The sequence below is a fragment of the Crotalus tigris genome, unplaced genomic scaffold, assembly GCF_016545835.1.
Source record: "Crotalus tigris isolate CLP2741 ecotype Arizona unplaced genomic scaffold, ASM1654583v1 scf7180000018759.1681925, whole genome shotgun sequence".
In the NCBI taxonomy this organism is placed as follows: Eukaryota; Metazoa; Chordata; class Lepidosauria; order Squamata; family Viperidae; genus Crotalus; species Crotalus tigris.
The window spans coordinates 1,065,751-1,085,087 of NW_024097185.1; positions in this window are offsets into that span (position 1 = coordinate 1,065,751).

Genomic DNA, 19,337 nt, shown 5'->3' on the forward strand with positions numbered 1-19,337 from the left:
AAAGACCTACATACAAACACCCATGAAAACCTCAGAAAACAAATATCAAACCTCTACGGGAAGGAAATCCACCATCTGACCAGGACCTATGAAAAACTTGAAGTCCAAAGAGCTTCCATTTTATGTGATCTCGCATTTCTACGCAACTGCCGAGATCAAAATTTAATCCCCACATGTTTCCAACTAAAATTCCACTCCAACTCTGCAGCCACCAAACACATCCTGAAAAGAACAGAATTGGCCCTAATCAGAAATGAACTTCACACAAAAAGATTCCTCCTAGACCGAATTAACAAAGATCTCCTCACACTTCACCTCAAAATCAGCAACAAGATCCATCCCACACTTTGGGACAAATCCAAACAACTCGCCATCTGGAGAGCCGTTGTCGGACCACCCTCAAGACAGACACACACCAGACCACCCCCAAGACAGACCACCCACAAGACAGACACACACACCAACCAACTCCGAAGACTACAAGAACGCCAGAAACAAACCCCTCCTCCCTCACAGCCACACATGAAACAAACAGTGCATAACATCTCAGATAAGATCCTCACCAAAGCCGAAACCAATGTCCTTTCCAAAGGATTCAACTTTGCAGTCACTCACCAACACATCCCCACTGAAACCATTATATGTGGAGTTGAAACCAGCCTGACCAAAATCAACCCCGACGACGCTAACAGAATCAGACTCGAAATCACCAACATCCTCTGCACCAGCAAGCCACTCAAAAGCAACTTACCCAAAGAGGAACAGACAGCACTACATAATCTGAAAGAAGACACCAGCATAATAATCCTACCAGCAGACAAGGGCAACGCCACGGTGGTTATGAACATATCTGACTACCAAACCAAATTAACCAACCTACTCCAAGACTCCACACACAAACCCCTAAACACAGATCCCACCACCTACCTGGAAAAAAACCACCAGATCCAAAATAAAAGCCTCCCCCATTAGCGAAGAGATCCAGCAAAGAATCATTCCCAAAGAGAAATCATCCAGATGCCCCAAACTCTATGGTCTCCCCAAGATACACAAAGAAGGAACCCCACTCAGACCCATAGTCAGCTCCATAGGCTCACCTCTACAAAACCTAGCCAAATTTCTCGCCAAACAACTACAGCCCTATGCAGAATCCATCACCTCACACATAAAAAACTCATTCCAGTTTATAGAGATCATAAAGAAACAAAACTTACAGCCCAGCGACCTACTCGTGAGCTTCGATGTCATATCCCTCTTCACCCAAGTGCCTATCAAAGAAGCCTTGACAGCTATCCAAAACAAATATAACCCCCCCCCAAACACATCTTAGATCTGACCAACCACTGCCTATCCAACACATACTTCATCTATAATGGACAAAAATACAAACAAACAGAAGGAACACCCATGGGATCACCCCCTCACCTGTCATTGCAAACCTCTACATGGAACATTTTGAAACCCAAGCTCTAGAAAAATCGGATCACAAACCCAAACTCTGGCTCAGATACGTAAACGACACCTTCATAATCTGGCCACATGGGAAAGAAAAACTGGACAACTTCCTCACACACCTCAACAGCCTATACCCCAAAATACAGTTCACCATGGAAACAGAAGCTAATAACCAACTTCGCTTCCTGGATGTCTTAGTCTACAAGAAATCCAATGGCTCCCTAGAACACACCATCTACCAGAAGAAAACACACACAAACCGCTATCTGCGCGCTCTCTCACACCACCACCCAGCACAGATCAACTCCGTAGCCAAGACACTCATCTCCAGAACAAAACGCTTAGCTGACGAACAACACCTAAAACCCGAACTACACACTCTCACCAATGTACTAACATCCAATGGATTCCATAGAAATAAGATTACAAACCTAATCCAAAAAGAAACCCCCACTAAAATCCAAGACAAAGAACAAGAAAACGGCAAAGCCCTCCTCCCATACATAAAAGGCACCACAGACAGAATCAGTAAGATCCTCCATAAACACAACATCAAAACAGCATTCTGCACAAACAGAAAAATATCCACCATCCTAAGAAACCCCAAAGATAAAATTGAGTTAGAAAATCAAGGAGTATATGAAATCCCATGCACTGCTTGTCCCAACACATACATCGGACAAACCAACAGAAGAATAAGTGCACGCATTGAAGAACATAAGAACTCAGTCAAAAAAGAGGAACCAACATCTTCCCTGGTCCAACACCTTAAAGCCACAGGACATGAAATTGACTTTAAAAATACCAGAACTATCGCCAAAACTGAACATTTTAATAACAGAATAATCAGAGAAGCCATCGAGATAGAAAAACGCCCACACAGCATGAACAAACGAGATGATACCTCCCGCCTACCAGCCATTTGGAAACCCGCCCTTATTGACAAACGACTCCCTAACACAAAAAATGACACCAGACCCACACTCACAAAAACCACACAGGATGTCACCACCACACATCCACGCAAAAAGCAAACCCAAAGCCACACCGATGATGAGGCACGACCACAAACCAGAAGCCAGACCACAGCTGCATCATTAGCCACTTTAAACCCCTCCAATCCATACATGAAGCAAACTGACACCCACCATGAAGATGAGGCCACGAACGCGAAGCCAAAAAATAGCAAGGCAGCCCACCATCTGATATCCCTCTGCAACTCAGACTAACCTGAGCACAACAAAGCCCCCACCCAAACAGAACACTCCCCTAGCCAATCAGAGCACAGCCAACCCCCCAGCCAATCAGAGCACAGCCAAGCCCCTAACCAATCAGTTCATACCCCCACTGGCAGTTAAAAGGAAGAAACAGCTAAGACCAAACATTGCTCCTCGAAGCACGAAGCTGAAAACACCAGCCTGAAGATGACGAATGGGACTTCGTCGAAACGTCACCAAGACACTTCCAATTTTACGCGGGAGAAAACCCGAATAACCAAAGACCTACATATGTGTGTGTGTGTGTGTGTGTGTGTATGTGTGTATTCCATAGAAGATAAATTATCCCAAACAAAGATTGTAGAAAGTAAAGAAAAAAGACAAACTTTGAAATCATTTAATCATGCTACAGTCTAGACGTGTTTCAAACAACTACTTTATTTTGTAAAGTGAAATGTGAAGAAATAATAGAATTTGCCGATGGTTAGTCATTTGTTAATTTATGAGACAAAGTAAACATAATTTGGAGTGCTTTAAATTTTATTAGAAAGGGATCATGCTAGCGAATTTTCAATTTCTATTTACATCTTTGAGCAGATTAAGTGCCCCAAAATTGCATATTTATGAACCCATTTCATGTTTTTTATGTATGAACTTAGGAGAATGATACAGAGAATAAGGTTTCCCAATATTGTTGTTAAATTTAGTTCAGCTTCATCTATAAGGCATTTTCATTATGCAAATTAAAATAAAAATCAGTATTTTCCATAGGCAAATTCGTCTAGCATCCATGTCATTTTGGTTGTCTTTTTCCTACTTTCTGTCTCTGCCATATTTTTTTTTTGAAATTAGGTAACCAAAGTAGTAGAAATGTTTTGACAGTCTTACACCAGTACTATATAAAAATATTGTAGTCCTCAACTCACAACAGTTCATTTAATGACTGATCAATGTTATGACACTGAAAATGTGACTTATGCCCATTTTTCAGTTAAGACCTTTGTGGCATCCCCATGGTCACATGATCAGAATTTAGGCTCTTGACCTAAATATTTATAAATATTTACTCATATTTATGATAGTTGCAGTGTCCTGAGGTCATGTGATTACCTTTTGCGACCTAACAAGCAAAATCAATGGAGAAGCCAGATTCACTTAACAATCATGTTACTAGTTTATTAACTGCAGTGATTCACTTAACAACTGGGCCAAGAATTATTGTAAAATGGGGCAAAACTTATTTAACAACAGAAATGTTGGACTCAATTGTGGTTGTAAATTGAAGTCTACCTGTATTAGAAAGCATATCTCTAGTATCTATGTGCAGATTTTTATGCATATTCCATTTTGTTGCCCATTAAGTATGGAAATATATTCTGATTAATTTGATAATGTCTAATGATTTGATCAATTATTTTCTTATTGCTTATTTCCTTTGTGCCCAAGGACCAGATCCACTTTGGAATTAATCCATTAGTCACTCTATGCAGATAACAGACCCTCCTGAATTTGAGTTTTTCAAGTACAGTGTATCTTTCTAGGAGCCTTGGGAGTTGTTTTAATGGCTAAGCACCTTCTTAACTGCACAATTTGATCTATAAGGAAACACAAATTGGAAACATAACTTTTTAAAATGACAACGTATTCTATCTATAATGTTATTTAGAAAGCAGAACAATAAGATATGCTAATCAAATAATTTAAGTATATGAATTAACAATAGGAAGAGTTCTGATGATAGAATTATGAGATTTAGAAGAATCCTGATCAACTGATTCTGTTTTAAGAATAAATGAAGAAAAATAATTTAGTAATATGATAAGAAAGGGACTGGAGAATCAACAATTAAGATATTAATGTTTGGGAGAAAAATATAATAACATTGTTTATTTAATTCTCCACATTTCCATCCACCAAAAAGGCCAAGATAGTTAATATCGTGAAAGTGAGATAAAACTTTTTTTAATGGTTCCTTTTAGTCATTCTTAACTCTTGCTACTGCTTGGATAAGTCTTTTTAAAGAAGATATTGGACAACCATTTGTCTGAAATGGTATAGGGTTTACTGCTTGAGCAGGGTATTGGACTAGAAGACCTCCAAGGTCCCTTCCAAATGCGTTATTCCTGTTCTGTTCTGTTTGCCTTTATGTTATCCCTAGAGCTAAGAGAGGATGACTAGTTTAAAATCACTCCACTGTGTCTAATAATATTCTTTTAGGGGTATACTTTTGACCAACATGATAGCCTGTTATTTATACAGCGCACCATTAATTTCAATGTTTCATTAGTATCACAAAAATGAATATTATGTATGTGTTTTTAATGAAAACTCTAAACTGAAAGATATAGAAATCTTAACAGCCTCTCCACCAGATAGTTTGGCAATCTTTAAATGGTAAAAATATTTCATAATATTTAATATTTACTAGTAATATTAAATGAGGGTAACAAAGAAGAAGCATATGTAGATTGTTGTGTCCTGGGCCTACTGAAGCAATTCAGCAGGCCCAGAAATGTTGCAAATGGTCCCAGGCAATGGAAAAGCTGCCTGGGACCAGACTGGCTGGCACCAGACTTGTGCGCATGCACAAGGCGCGAAAAAAGGTTCTTTCCTTTTGGCTGGTTTGGGAGACTATAAAAAGTCTGCCTGCCTGCTTGGTGCAGAGTTGAGTTAAGCAAGGAACAAATAAAGAAGTGCTTAATTACAACATGTGTCTTGCTTCAATGCCGTGAACTCCAAAACACAAAATAGATATTAATTTCTAAGGTTTGTATGGCAAAATAGTAACTTTTTTATTGTTGTGACTGGCAATAATGACTTGATACAAACTCAGATTAATCAAAGATTTCTTTGAGATTTCATGTGTATTCTTACTTTGTGAGGCTTCTTTAGAAACAATCTGCTGCATTAGTAACAAAATTAAGCTGGAATGCTAATTTATAATTCAATAAGAAATCCCAAGCATCAGATAAAGTATATGTCTATCAATTGTATCGTGAAAATTATTTTTAATGTAATATTATATATTTCAGTTCATAAACTGTAAAGTAAGAGAACGTTTGTTATTCTAATCATGGTTTAATGTCTTATGTATTCCCATTTTAAAAAAAATTCAATTTCAACATTCTTTAGGTGATCTTGGCTGTTTAAATAATGAATTAGCAAAATAAACGTCATTTAAAATAACATAATTGAATGTAGGACTGAATAAATGAATAATGAAGCACTTTAAGGACTAAGGATAGGGAAAGTCATTAGGTTTGCTTCTCAGTAACAAAATCAACACATTACTGTACTTCAGAAATATCCATCCTACAACAGGTATCACTCTGCTGGTCCTCTTCTAATGCAAAACTATGCTATATTTTTGTAGAAGGCCTCTAATTAACAACTCAATAACATATTAATGTTCCAAGAACAAACATAATCAAAATCCTAGTACACAAAATGTCTAGCCATTGGTTATCTGTTAGAATACTATAATAATCTCTTAGGCAGGATTCTTCCAAGCATGAGGCCAACCATCTGCATCCTTAATTTCCTTCTGCTGCTTGCTAATTAAAGTGGTAAAAAGAGAAAAATTAAATGAATAGAGAAAATGTCACATTTGTGTAAAAAAATATCCTCACTTCACATAAACACCAATGGAATACTGAACCTAACTAATTTTGAGTGTTTTTGGAGTTCTCAAGTAAAATAACCCCATGAGCAGCTGTGATGAGAAAGACAAAGATATCCTAATGTTGAGGATCAAAACTAAATGTAATGATTTTATTCACAACTATGATGTAATCACATTTATTATCATCTCCAGTTTGGACTATTGCAATGTACTCCAGAAGGCAGCAAGCCTAGATAATATCCCTGGGTGGGTTCTTAGGGAATATGTAGATGAGTTGGTTTGTGTTTTTACAGATATTTTCAACCTGTCATTGCAGCAGGCAGTGGTCCCATCATGTTTTAAGACGGCCATCATTTTGCCAGTGCCAAAGAAGTCCATAATTACATGTCTCAATTATTACCATCCAGTTGCACTGACATCCATCATTATGAAATGCTTTGAAAGGCTGATAAAGGACATTATTCTATCTAGCCTCCAACCAGCATTTGACCCGCTTCAGTTTGCTTACTGACCAAATCACTCTATAGAGGATGCTATTTCTTCTGTTTTCCATCTGAGCTTGGAGCACTAGAGGAAAGAAATACTCATGTGCATATGCTGTTTGTCGACCAGTTCACATTTAATACAATCATTCTCCAGCATCTAGTAGACAAACTGGGTTTTTAAAGCTTGAACACTCCTTTCTGCAACTGTATTCTTGATTTTCTTATTGACAGGCCCCAATATGTGCAAGCTGGAACAAATATTTCTAACATCATTTTCTTAAGCACAGGTTCTCCTTCGGCCTGCATCCTAAGTTCACTGCTGTTCATCCTGTTGACCCATGACTGTTGTGCTAGTTTTGCCACCAACCACACTGTGAAGTATGGACAGTGCTTTTTTTGTAAGAAAAAAGGTGCCGGAACTCAGCCCCCTTCCTGCCAGGCCATTCCTTGATCAGCAACCTTTCACTCCCCTCCCGAGCCGGACTGCAATGCTAAGGTGGATGGGATGGGCGGGGATGAAACTATTACGATTCAGGAACTGACAAAACAAGAATAATACTGTGTGTCTAAGCATATTTATGCAACAGCAATCCCAATGTGGGAGCTTACTGCAAGGAGGTTGAGGGTTTGGTGAACTGTGTAAGAAAAACAGCATAGTTTTAAACATTGGAAAAACCAAACAAATCATGGTTGATTTCAGAAAAGGCAGGCACGGCCACACTCCTCTGTGTATTAATGATTCACTTGTGGAGATGGTTACCAGCATCAAATGCCTGGGTGTGCAATTAATGAGTACGCTGGCTTGGTTGCTCAACAGAAAGACACTGGTAAAGTGGGCACAGCCATGCCTGCATTTTCTGTGTCGCATGAGAAACACACATCTTCCTTCCCCTGTCCTTACCACTTTCTACAGAGGGACGATCGAGAGCATCCTGTCATACAGCATTACAGTCTGGTTTGGAAGCATCACTACTTCAGACAGGAAGGTGATGCACAGAGTGGTGAGGATGGCTGAAAAGATTATTGGCAGTTCCCTCCCTTCCATCCAGGACATAGCATATAAGCACTGCTTGACCAGGGTTTGCAAGATTGTCTGGGACACCACGCATCCTCTTCACAACCTGTTTTCCTTGTTACCTTCTGGGAGGAGGCTTCGTGGTATCTGAAACAGAACATCCAGATTCAGCCACAGTTTTGTTCCTGTCAGAAGCCTAATGTATTTTGTATTTCTTTCCTATGCCCTCATTTTTGGGTTTTGCCATTCTATCGTGGGGAGGGGGACCTAAGGGTGTTGTGCTGTATACTTCCTTTGTTCTATCCTCTTTGAAGTATCTTTCTTGGGGTGTGAAAGGAATGTGCCTCCGGCCATCTGCCTTACCTCCAAACGGATGGAAAAAAGCTGCAGAGAAACCTGACAGCCTTGAGAACAGCGTCTTATCGGCTCTTTCCCACAACAACTTAGCACCTATGGATTGGCTCAATTCAAACCAGCCAGATGGACAGTTAGGGTGGGGTTTGAAAGGGTTTTTTTTAATGTAACATTTTGCGTAGAAAATCCTCAGATCCTGCCTTACTATCCTGCCTTCCAATAAAAGTTCCTGTTGACACAATTACAGTTTCAAGAATTCTGCTTTCTTGGGAGGTTTAACTGAGGCAGGTCCTTACAGTTCTATACAGTATTAACCTTGTGAACTCTAAAGCTTCCTCTTTCAGTTATGTATTCAAGATGGACAGTGATTAATATTTATATGTTATTTATATGTAAGGGTGTAGGTTTATACATATGTTGTATATAGCATATTGAAATGTGTGTTATGTATGTCACTTTTGAGAGCAAGCAACAAAATTTCATTTTTAATGTATGCCTGTGTGCCCACAATAAAAAATGACAATAACTACATGAGGTTACCCTTGAAAGGTAACCAGAAACTTCAGCTTGTACAAAATGCGGATGCACAAACAATCCTAGATGTCCAAAGAATGGCAAATGTAGCACCTTTGTGTGGTGAGTCAATATACTTCTGAGGCCAATTCAAGGTGCTGGTTATGATCTTTAAAGTTCTACATGATATAGTGTCAGGCTACTATGGGACCATCTTTGCCCCATCACATTAGCCTATCTCAACTGGTCAAGCAGGAAAGGTATCCTGTGGACCCATCAGTCAAAGAATTCCCAGTGGCAGGGTCCAGGAAGAGAGCCTTCTCTGCCATTACCTTCACCCTTTAGAATATTCCCCCCCCCCCCGAGACAAGGCAGGCTCCAATTCCTGGACTTTTGAAAATATCTAAACGTTTGGCTCTGCCAGTTTACTTGGAGCTCATAGAAGAGAATGCCTTCGGACTGGTTAGCACATTAAAAGCCCTCCCCCTGCCTTTTAATTAACTCTTTTTTTTGAAACAAATTTTATTGGTTTTTTAATTCTTAGAACAAAGTGCTCAAGACACACCGTGGTGCTGGGGTAATCAAACATCCAGAAATAAAACCATATATGAATAACTCAAATCAATACATAAAATATTCCCTCTCTATTTCCCTCAAATAGCTTAATATATTGAAGATAATCCATTTCTAATTTAAATTTCTATTAATCCTAAACCTGTTTTGGAGCTTTATAAATTTACAATTACAATAATCAAATTTAACTTTAAATAAACACATTATCAATTCAGGTATCCCTTCCAGGTTATATTCTAGTTCCTTAATTTTATCACAAGTCTTGTTTATTTCTTCTTCCACTACTATCTCCTAATTAAAATAAAATATTAGTCTACCCTATACATATCTAATCAATCAATCAATCTCTTTAAGATAACAAGATAGTATCAAACCTTAAATCATTTCAGTCCATTGGACGAGATTCAATTTTCATCCAGTTAATTATCATATCTAATAACATCCATATTATCAAACAAAAACATCATCTTACTAAATTAACATTCAATTAATTATTAAGTCAATCCAGATCTAAAACACCTCTTCAATTTTCTTCATTCCATTACATAATAGTTTTCATACAAATAAATGTATTATTCCAAAAATACATTCTTAATCTATTTAATATATATATTCTAATAATCACCCATTTTTCTCTTCTAACTCTAAATCTTAATCCTTAAATGAACCCATAATTCTACAGTGCCTTTGATCCATTATATGTAATTTTAAATTTCTCTTTTCAGTCTTATTTTGGCCTTCTTTTTGTGCCAGGCAGGTTTCCATAACAAAGCTTCCCTTAGGGCTCTCTTTGTTGCTTGTAATATCATTTGAGACAGTAAAAAGCATCCTGACTTCTGCATTGGATGTCTATTTCTCTTATCCTTAAGGCCTTGTTGCTTTAAAGGTTCAAATCTCAGTCTTTGATTTTTCTGATCCTCGAAGATATAGATGAAATGCTTGTAAGGTAAAATAAATCCCTCTTTAATCTTAATTGATTCCTCTTCTAGTATTGTTTGGTTTGTAGAATGATCAGATGTAGTCTGAAAGTCAGTTTGAAGGTTTGGGGTAGAGTTTCTGGCTCTTAATTCTGTAGTAATCTCTTTCATTGTAGCACATATTTCTTTAGTAGCCTCATAAATCTTTTCCAATATAAGTTTACAGTTTAATTGTGAATAAGGTTTCTCCATTTTAATAGTAATTGAAGAGAATCCCTTTTTTCTTTTAGTGGAGGCTGTAATTAATAAAAGTTAAGCAATATCCACCCCACAATTCCCACAGCTGCATCAGCTTATCTTTTCTCTTCAAGAGTAGTTTGAAGGTCAAGTCCATCTCATCTCCGAACAATAATCAGCAGTTGCAATGTTAACTTTTCACCACTAGATGTCCTCAGTAAATTAAAAAATCTTTTCCAGACACCATTTTCCCCTTTTTTCTATCTTTTAAAGGAAAAAGTGGAAAAAGAAATAATCTTCCAGCATAATAGTACAGCTCTTAGAAAAGAGTTTTTTCTGTACTCCAAAGTAAATGAGAATAAAGTGTAGTCTTTAAAATTTTTTGTTCTATCCTTTTGTTCAGTGCCTTTCTTCCCACGCATACAAAAGCTGCTTTTTCAAGACACGGAAATAATTCCAACAAAGCTTTTACAGGCAAAAAAAAAACAAAAAAACAGAATAGTTGAAGAGAGGAGCAGAAGGGGTCTCACTCAGATCATCCGCGGTGGGTCTATTATGCTTAGATGTAATTGTGACTTTTGGCTGGTGCAGCAGGGTAATAGGCCATCTTGCAGGATGATTATGCTCCATCAGCCCTAAGGAGAAAGCTGGAGCCACGAGAGAAGCTGCCCCCCTCCCGCAGTCACCAGCAAGCCTCCTCGGTGGTCACCCGTCCAGGGCAACTTTCTACCCACTAAGGGGTCTACCAGCGAAGAAAACCCAGCCGGAGTGGAGACGAGTCTCCAGACACGACTGGCGTCATGTTTACCGGAACCGGAAGTCCCTGCCTTTTAATTAACTTTTAATGTCATGTTTTTAATTATTCTTGCCCTATTTTACAGTTTTATATTCAGTTTTCTTGTTTTTAATATTATATGATTTTATCTGTACAGCACCCAGGATCCCTCTATAAAAGATATGGGCAGTTTCTAAATATGATTGATTGATGATAGATAGATAGATAGATAGATAGATAGATAGATAGATAGATAGATAGATACATACATACATACATACACACATACATTTACTGTTTATTGTTTGAGGCACTGCAGCTCAAACTGCAGCTAAGAAAAGTACAATTAAAATTCCCAATTGTCAGAGCAACCCATGAAAAAGGTAACAGTATGTAAGTATTCAAGAGAAAAAAGTGACCAAGGTGAATGTTACTTCAAAAGTCCCATTCTTATTTAACGACTTCTCCCATCCCCAGTAACTATAGGCTACTGACATTTACATATAAATATTTTTAAATATTACAAGTGGAAAATTAGTATGATATGAAGCAGAAGTCCGGCTTTCAAAATTAATTTTATTTTCAAAAATTACTCCAGTATTAATCCCACATAGACACACAAATTACCCATGGCTGCAATTCAATACTTCATTTGGAAATGTATTTCCATTTCTAGAAAAAAAGACAAACACAAGGAAGAATAAGGAGAATCTCATGGAGGAAGCAGTGGAGAGAGCTACAGATAGAGATCTGTAACCAATCATGTCTTTCAATGGCAAATGTACTGTGACATTCAAGCTCTCTCAGCATTTTGAGTTCTCATTCCATATTCTCAAAATTCTGGAAATCCCCCCCCCCCGAAAAAAAATGTCTGGAAAAGGCTCTACTGCTTTAAGGAGTAGATGGGACGTTTGCAATTCCTTGTGTTTTTGAAGCATCCCTTGTCAACATCTTTTCTTTTGTGGGGGTGGTAAAAATAATGTCTGCATATGTAACTAGGTATATGTTGATTTAAAATACAAACAGTATTTGGGGTATTTTTATTTAAATGAAATGTTATGTTTAAACAAAGTAGGAAATTCTTAACCTCTTAATAGCAGCTCCAATCTAGGTTACATGATCAGGAAGGAAGGGGCTTCAGAATGGAATAGTTATTCCAATACACTCCCAGTGTTTCTCAACCTCAGCATGGTTAGCTGGGGGATTGTGGGAGTTGAAGTCCACACATCTTCAAGTTGCCAAGATTGAGAAACACTGAACTAGTCAACCACCTCTTCTATAGAGATGCACTGAAAGATTTTTTTCTAGATCTTTTTCTACTGCAGTCTTTCCCAGGATCCAGCAAACTTTTGGATTTGTAGAAAGTCATTTCCCCCAGAGAATGAAATATTTTGGGTAATATTGAAAGAGGCAGGATAGAATATTTCCCCTAAAGGAGAAATGGAGAAAAAATCTTAACAAAGGCAGAAAGAGTCCGTCTTCCTGTCTCAAGCAGAAACCTGAGGAGGCCAATCTTTAGAAATGGAGATTTTGTAATCCATTCAGGAAGATTGGGCCACTCGACTCGACTCGTAAGCAAAACGTCTTCAGCCACAGCTCCCACAGAAGGCTGGAGCTGATGGGATTAGAAAAACAAAGACTCCTAAAATCTACATGCCCCACCTAGTTACAAGGACAGGACATGACCTCTCAGCCACAATGGGAGTCAGGCAACAATAATTAGAGTACCAAAAGGGCACACTCAAACATAGGTTTGTACATTTCACAAAGGACAGGCATCTCAAAAACAAAGTCCCAAAGAATGTACAAAAACCCACCTACTCTCAATTCCATTTTGTCAGCTGTCCCAGAACTGCATGCTGTTGCCGGTTCTGCTCATTAATAAACCTTCTTTCTTAAGCAGCCTCCATTTTATTCAGGAACTGGACCTGATTTTTCTTCTAACAAATTCTTCAAATTTGGCCTCATTATTTTCTATTTCTGGAGAGTCATCCTGCTGATAGACAATCAGACATAGCCCTGAGCTGCTTTTGAGTGGGGAGAAGCATGCCGAATTTGGCTTCTGAAATTCTTCTCAAAGCATTTACCAGCATTAACTGTAAAAAGGATCTCTGTTTTCTTCTATGTAACTAAACGAATATGTTTTACCTCTATCTGTATGTCCCTAGTCTCCCCTTCTGTTGCATGTAATACATGAGTAGAAGTAGTGTATACCTTTTTTTAATGAAAATTATCAGCACTTTTGATCAGTGACGTCATCAAAGTAAACAAACCCACGTGCTGATTACGTCAACAGGGCACAGCCCTAAAAGGAAGTGACGTGCTCAGCCCCCACCCTCCGGATGTGACGTTTTGGCCTAATCCCATCAAGATTGGCAGTCAGTCCTCTGGGTACATGATTAGGTTAACCCTAGACTAATTCTATGGACATTCAAAACCAAAAAGAGCTAAGTAAAGTGAATAATTAGCAGAGGCCTGTGTTTTTGGGGAACAAGCCCTACTTTGGGGAGCTGTTAACCCTAGACTATTTCTATGGACATTCAAAACCCAAAAGAGCTAAGTGAATAATTAGCAGAGGCCTGTGTTTTTGGGAAACAAGCCCTACTTTGGGGAGCTGTGAAATAAAAAATAAAAAAGGCTTTTTATTTCTAATCATTCTAGCCTAACGATGCTTTTAATTTTTGTGGAGTTTTAAAAATCAGTGCCTCAAAAGCTGGGGAAAAAGAAGCCCCTGAAAGGCAGCCAGAGCCTGCATTTAACCCCTTTTTTCTAAAAGATATTTTTTTCTAAAAGGTATTTATGTCTAGGTGGTTTTAAAAGCATTTCCTCGAATGCAGGGGGAAAAACAAACAAACACAGCCCCTTTTAAAACCCACAGCTGGTTTTTACCTTTGTAAAAAATCTAAACACACATATTTTGCCATTTGTACCCCGAATAAAATTTATTCTGCCCGCCTTCCCACTATAGCAAAAGACAAGGAATATTAACAGGAATTAAAATGCTCACAAGAGGCAAGCAGCCAACCAGGCTCACAAGAGGCAAGCAGCAAGCAGCCATGCCTGTCTGTCTGCTAGTAAAAAAAAAGAAGGGGTAGGCCTTGTTTGGGACCCGGGCATGTCATGCTCCCCGTGATCTGGGCATGCGCAATGCTCAAGGGCGTGTCATTGCAAGGGGCAGGGGAGTTTGCTCCCCGTGATCTGGGCATGCGCAATGCTCAAGGGCGTGTCATTGCAAGGGGCAGGGGAGTTTGCACGGGCAGGGACATGCCCGGGCATGTCATGCTCCCCGTGATCTGGGCATGCGCAATGCTCAAGGGCGTGTCATTGCAAGGGGCAGGGGAGTTTGTGTGGGCAGGCCTGAACAGCTAGCGATTTAACCCCAGCAGTCTTTTGAAGATGGCAGCCTCTGATGGAGATTTGTTTGATGTAAATTTGACCCCCAAACCACCCAAGCGTGGGCGCAGAATAAGAAAAGGACCTGAGTTATACAGTTTCATTGAAGAGAACAAACTTATAAAACCTTGTTATTGCAGATTCTGCAAAACATCAAATGGTAAGTAAATATGTTTTTATTTATGATAATGTAAATGGTGCTGGAGCGGATACACCGCTAACAGGATGTGCTTTATATTTTGCAGACACTGAATTAGTAATACCTAGACAGCAAACACTTCAAGACACCCCGCTTTTAGATTCCTGTGGTAATCGCCATGGTCAGAAAGCTTCTGCAGATTTCTCTGATCTAGACTGTAACAGGGATTATGAGCTATCCCAGAGACCACGCTATCTACCTTGTGAGTTAAAGAGCTGCAATTTGTGTAAAGACTGGTTTGCTTGTGACTGCGGACGTGATTTGTGGGGCTCAGACGGGTCAGAGTATTATAAAATAGTATTATCTTCTGATTCTGATAGTGGTGATGAGGGATATTTTTCTGATGGCAGAGCCGTGCACCCTCTGAATTCTGTATAACCAATAAAAGACTGTGTTAATGTCAACACTTGAACATTTGTCAGTGGTCTTTCAGTATAACGATGCATGAAAAGCTTTTAAGTCGTATTTATTATACTCCGGGGTGTGTAGGGAGTTATGGAGGTGTGAATGCCCTTTTTCAGGAAGCTAGAAAACATGATAAAAACCTGACCATGAAGCAAGTCAAGACGTGGCTGTCAGGGGAAGACGCTTATACGCTTCATAAGCCTGCAAGAATTAATTTTCCTAGAAATAAAACAGTAGTGTCTGGCTTAGATCATCAATGGCAGGCTGACCTCATAGATGTCTCCAAATTTTCTAAAGAGAATCATGGAAAAAAGTACATCTTAGCAGTTATCGATGTGTTATCTAAATATGCCTGGGCCTCCCCTTTATCTGATAAAACAGGGAGGGAAGTTACATCCGCTTTCCAGAATATCTTTCAAACAGGACGTGCACCCCGAAAATTACAGACAGATGCAGGTAAAGAGTTCTTGAATATTCCACTGAAGAAACTTTTAGCACGTTACGGCATTCATCATTTTGTCACTCATAGCGAAACTAAAGCAGCCGTTATAGAGAGGTTTAATAGAACCCTAAAAAACAAACTCTGGAGATATTTCACAGCTAGAAATACCCACCGGTATGTGGACATTTTAGCAGATACTATTCAGGGGTACAATAGCTCTTACCATCGTAGCATCGGTACTGCTCCTAACACCGTAAATTTGTCTAACGAAAGGGGTGTGTGGATGAGGCTTTATGGGGCAACTTTAAAAAGAAAAAGAAAGGAAAAATGTCTTAAGATGGGGGATCATGTCAGGGTATCCAGACTGAAGGGTAAGTTTGAAAAGGGCTATCAGCAAACCTATACGGATGAGATATTCATCGTCAAAGAACTGCAGACAAGGGGGGAAAGAGCGGTGTATAGATTAAATGATTACACTGGTGACCCTGTAAAGGGGGCTTTTTACTTTGAGGAGCTCCAAAAGGTTCCTGCTGACCAACAGCGCATATACAGAATAGAGAAAATTATCCAAAAAAGAGGGCGGGGGAGACACAGAGAATTTCTAGTCAAATGGACTGGATGGCCAGAGAAGTTCAACAGTTGGGTTAAGGAGACTGAAGTACAACATCTTTGATATGGCGGAGTTTTACATCACCCTTCCCAGCAATGCGTCAGCAGCAATTTTCCCCCAAAACAGAAATTCTAATTTTACTATACAATTAGCAAGATCATTGGATCTTCCAGGGTCATGGGAAGTAGGGCTAGCAGAGATACAGTATCCGCATAGTTGGCACACATTAACTTCTCCTGGATATTTTGAAATTGCTAATGAGAGAAAGAGATGGCATTTTTCTTTGAGAAGCGGATACTATACTAGCATCCGACAACTGTTAGAAAATATGAACAAGCTTATATCAAGTGCCAAGGACGGCCCTAAGACAACCCTACAGTATGATGCAGTGGGTCGAAAAATTAACCTTAAAGGTGATGAACCGCATACCATTCTAGTTAGCGGAGAACTTGGACATCTGTTAAGTACATTCCCTGGATTCAACACCTTATATGTTTACACAGACATTGTAGAGCTCCAGATAGTGGGTGACTACTATGTGCCATTACTGCGCTGTGTGCCTGTGCAAGGGCAAGACAATGATTTCATCACAATAACCTATGACCGTCCACATTATGTACCAGTCAGCAAACATCACATCGATACCGTTACTATAGAAATCAAAACCGACCAGGACAAAAACGTGCGTTTTTATAACGGGAAGGTGATTGTCAAGCTTCATTTTAGGCCTCGGAAAAGTGAAGGATGGTTGTAATCAAGGAGCACGGGAACCCTCAAGACTACGTGGCTTACTACAGGGCACAAGCCGGTGGAGGCCTTCCAGGCTTCCGAGGAGCCCCCATTATGTACGGGACAGGGTTAGGGGGTCTGTTCCGTGGGCTTTTTCGAAAAGCAATGCCTTTTTTGAGGCGTGGGTTAGAAATCATTAAGCCGCATGTGAAATCTGCTGCCAAAAACATTGTCAGAGATGTTGCGGGGAATCTTGTATCCCAAGTTGTTGATAGGGGGCAGGCTGGATCAGGGTTGTTCATAGCCAGGAAGAATTATGCATCGGGCCCCCCTATTCCGCTTAAAAAGAGAAGACTTGTGAAAAAGGCCCGTCATACCAAGAGGAGACGTGCGCAGAAGAGGAAGCTCTGTGACAAGGAAGACATATTCTAATACAATATGTCATTTATTCATTCTGCTTCAGAGGAATGTGTTAAATCAGAACTGGATCTTTTTCAACTGGCGCCTACACAGACCAGTATTGAAAACAGTACCTATGTCGAGATCCCTCCTTTATCAGCGCTAACACCCAACGCACCCCTGGAATTTTTTATCACGGGGCATGGTGAGCATTACACGGATTTAAACAACACTCTGCTGTATGTGAGTTGCAAGATTGTAAAGGCGGATGGGACGGATATTGATGATGGGGCAAGGGTGGGCCTGACCAACTACCCTATAGCATCACTATTTAACCAGCTGGATGTTACTTTGGGAGATCGGCTCATTACACAGAGCCATCATTGCTATTCTTATCGGGCCATGATTGAACTGATTCTGAACTTTGGTAGTGATGCACTGGGTACCCAATTTACAGCTGGGGGTTTTTACAAAGATGACTCAGAACTCATGGAGAGTACTCTACTGACAGCTGCTGGGAACTCCGGTTTCAAAGCGAGAGCAAGACACACGGCCGGTAGTCGTAAATGGGATTTGCTAGGGCCTCTGCATAGCGATCTGTTTTTTCAAGACAGACTGCTGATTAATGGCGTTGATGTGAAAGTCAAACTCACAAGAAGCAGAAATGAATTTTGTGTGATGAAGGACGGCAATGAGAATTATAAAGTGCAACTCCTGGCAGCTTCTCTCTTTGTAAAACGTGTAAAAATAGCCCCGGGAGTGCGCCTTGGGCATGCAGAAGCTTTGCTCACCTCCAATGCCAAATACCCCATTGATCGAGTGGGGATGAAGGTTTACAGCATTCCTGCAGGGAGCCTTGTGTGTAATCAGGAAAATCTATTTCTGGGGCAGCTACCTAAACAATTAGTGATTGGGTTTGTGGACAATGCATCTTTTAGTGGGGATTATGAAAGAAACCCGTTCAATTTTCAACACTGCAATGTCAATTTTTGCGCCCTGTATTGTGATGGCGAGCAGATCCCTGCAAAGCCTCTCCAGCCTGATTATGAACACGGTCTTTTTGTGAGAGAGTACATGCAGATGGTGCAAGCCACGGGCAAAGGCATGAAAGACAGGCCACTGATAATCAGCCGGGAAGAGTTTAACCGAGGGTATACTTTGTATTGTTTTGACTTGAGTCCTGATCAGGGATGTTCTGAGCACTATTCTTTGATCAAGAATGGTAACCTCAGAGCCGAAATTAGATTTGCACAACCCCTCCCCAACACCGTCAACATGATTCTCTATGCAATTTTTGAAAACCTTATTGAAATAAGTCACACAAGGAATGTGCTTTTTGATTATATGTGAGTATGGACACACTGCAGCTCCTCCAATTGTTCTCTGGAAATACTGCCTTTCTAGGGGTCTACCCTTGTGATCTGCTACCCCAGAGACATATCTCCAAAAGACCTTTTGGATTAATTGTAAATACTCACCCTCACACTCTGCCTGGTGAACACTGGCTGGCCCTCTACTTCCCATCTCCTGGATATGGGGAATTTTTTGATTCTTATGGAAGACCGCCGGATAGCCCTGACTTTCCTGGCTCTATAGTGATGTTTTTAGAGCAGCAAGCTGAGAAGTACACATTTCACCAACGTCAACTGCAACACCCCAGCGCTGTGACCTGCGGGCAACACTGTGCGTTTTTTCTACTGAACCGGACTAAAGGAGTGGACTATGAAAATATTTTAAAGATGTACTCCAAAGCCGATATTAAAAATGATCAAATGGTAAAGCTGTTTGTAAAAACTATAAAGGTGGGAAGGGGGCTTGGAACCTGTAACCGTCACCAATGCATGCAGACATGCATGCCTTATTGTAAAATAAAGAAGAAGACTTAAACGTTTTTACTTGTTTCACTGTGTTTTTATTCATTTTACAAATTGAGCCAGTCACCATAATTTTTCGACCCACTGCATCATACTGATTTTATTATAAATTTCATAGCATTA